Here is a 2,163-nt window from a genome sequence, read left to right as displayed (position 1 = left end):
AACTCAAACCACAGTCGACTACATGGGAGTCCAGCGACACAGCCATTACACCAACTGCTGGTCCTCCTCACTTTCTCTCTCTTTCTCTCGTGAGTGCACATGCCCTGTGATTAGAATAAAAGAGAAGAAAGCAATAGGCCAGGTGGTGGCATAGTGGAAGTGCAACAGGACGCACAGGGTAAAGGTTGTGGTTTTGCATCCCAGATCCTCCCTGTGCACACTGGCTAAGACTGGGGGGTGGATGCAGACCCTGTTGGGGGTGCCTCTTTCAAGAAAGAAAGAAAGAAAGAAAGCAGGGCCAGCAGGTGGCATGGTGGTCGGGCTGTTGGATTCCCACTTTGCCCACTGCGTGTGTGATTGTGAGGGTGACTTGTGGTGTGGGGTGTGCAGGTGTGGTTCGAGTCCCAGACCTGGTGGCTTATTTTCTCACTTTCCCTCTGTCTCTCTCTCTCTCTTTGGTGAGTGTACATGTCCTACAGTAAATTTAAAAAAAAAAGATAAATAAAATTGAATCATTCCTTTATAAAAAGAAAACTTAATAAATGAAAGCAAAAGAGGGTAATGTATAGGATGCTCTTTTTTTTTTTTTTAAAAAGGAATGCTTTTATTTTATTATTTATTTATTTATTTATTTGAATTTGATCAGAAAGAGACAGAGAGGAAGTGAGAAAGCAAGCTGCTGGGTCTGGGACTTGAACCACAGTCGGCCATATGAGCGTCCAGTGTCTTAATCACCACACCACCTGCTGGCCCCTGTATGTAATGCTCTTGGGAGAGAGCCCGGGCTGAGTACAACGACACACTGCTGGGTGTGGAGAGAGCATACCAAGCCAGGGATGGAGCTGACTGCTGCCATCCCTTTAAATCGCGGTCTCGCACCCTCTACTCCCAGCCTTCCAGGGAGGACGGTCCTCAGTGAAATCCGCTTTCTCAGGAGGGGATGCGTGCCCTGTCCCTAGGGTGGGGGGCTTTGGCTGGAGGGGACTGTCAGGCTGATGACCTGAGAGCCTGTTCTGCCTCTTCCAGCTCAAGATTAGCTTTGCTTTTTTATACTGAGGACAGGCGGAGAGCTGCGGGTCACTGGCCCGCCTCGCCTCGCACAGGGAGCTGGCTCCCGTCAGCTGGTCACCATGGAGTTTCTTTTTTTAGCGCGTAAACAGTCGAGCTTTCCACAGCTGTTGCTTCGTCCAGGGCGGGAAGCAGCCTGTCTTGGGCTGGGCTGGTATTTCTAGGGCAAACAGATGCCGTGTCTCAACTCCCCCGTTAGGAAGTCCAGCAAATGTGGCTTAGCAATGGCAGGTCCAGCCAGATCTGGTTACTCAGACGGCTTCCCCCGGGAGTCCTCTCTGAATGTCCAAGCCACAGGTAGAGGATGTATATAGAAGCTAGGGTGCTCCACTCCTCCGCGGCCACCCCCGGAGGTGGTGAACACAAAGTGCCAAGTCAGAGAGGAAACTCTGTTTTGAAGCCAAAGCATAAAAATCCCCAGCCACAAACCATGAAGTTTTGACTGAGCTTGTTTTGTGCAGGTTCTAAGCCCAGGGAGGGCTTCCAAGGGGCGGGAGGCTGGCTCTGGGGACGGGTGTGTAGGAAGGCTGAGAGGGTAAGGGCCCTCCTGCAGGCGAGAGAGCACGCGCAAGGGCATAGAAGTGGGGATGTAATGTCTGTCTGCAGCCCATTCAGCCCACCGAGCCCCTCCCCTCGTGGGGGTCCTCCGGTCAGTGGTTCAGTGGCGGCAAACAGCAGCCTTCTGGGTAGTGAGCCTAGCCCGGACCTTGTGTGCCTTTCCCCAAGGTTACCCTGGAGACTGCCCTTTGCAATGCGTGCTCGTGTCTCTGGCCTCAAGCTGTCCTATGCGGTGCCTGTGAAAGCCCCAGGGCCCGGTGGCCGGGGTCCACACTGGCCAGGTCATCACGTGTATGCACACAAGCTGAACAAGGGGCATGTGACTGAGGCCCTGCACAGGGCCAAGTTCAAGTTCCTTGGCCGCCGGAAGATCCACATCTCGAAGATGTGGTGCTTTACCAAGTTTAATGTGGGTGAATTTGAAGACATGGTGGCTGGGGGTCAAATACATCCCCAGTCACGGCTCCTGGACAAACAGTGGGCCCCACATTCATGCGGGCTGCCCTCTCCCTAGTGCTCACCAGTGCGTCCTACTCA

At 53.3% G+C, this 2,163-nt stretch overlaps 1 pseudogene; it reads left to right on the top strand.

The window, feature by feature from the left end:
- Nucleotides 1-1,668: 1,668 nt before the first annotated feature.
- Nucleotides 1,669-1,812, top strand: LOC114007825 (uncharacterized; annotated as a pseudogene).
- Nucleotides 1,813-2,163: the final 351 nt, after the last annotated feature.

This window comes from Tupaia chinensis, unplaced genomic scaffold (assembly GCF_000334495.1).
Source record: "Tupaia chinensis unplaced genomic scaffold, TupChi_1.0 Scaffold000238_1, whole genome shotgun sequence".
NCBI lineage: Eukaryota > Metazoa > Chordata > Mammalia > Scandentia > Tupaiidae > Tupaia > Tupaia belangeri.
Note: the sequence above shows the minus strand (reverse complement) of the source record. Positions and strands in the feature narration are given on the sequence as shown.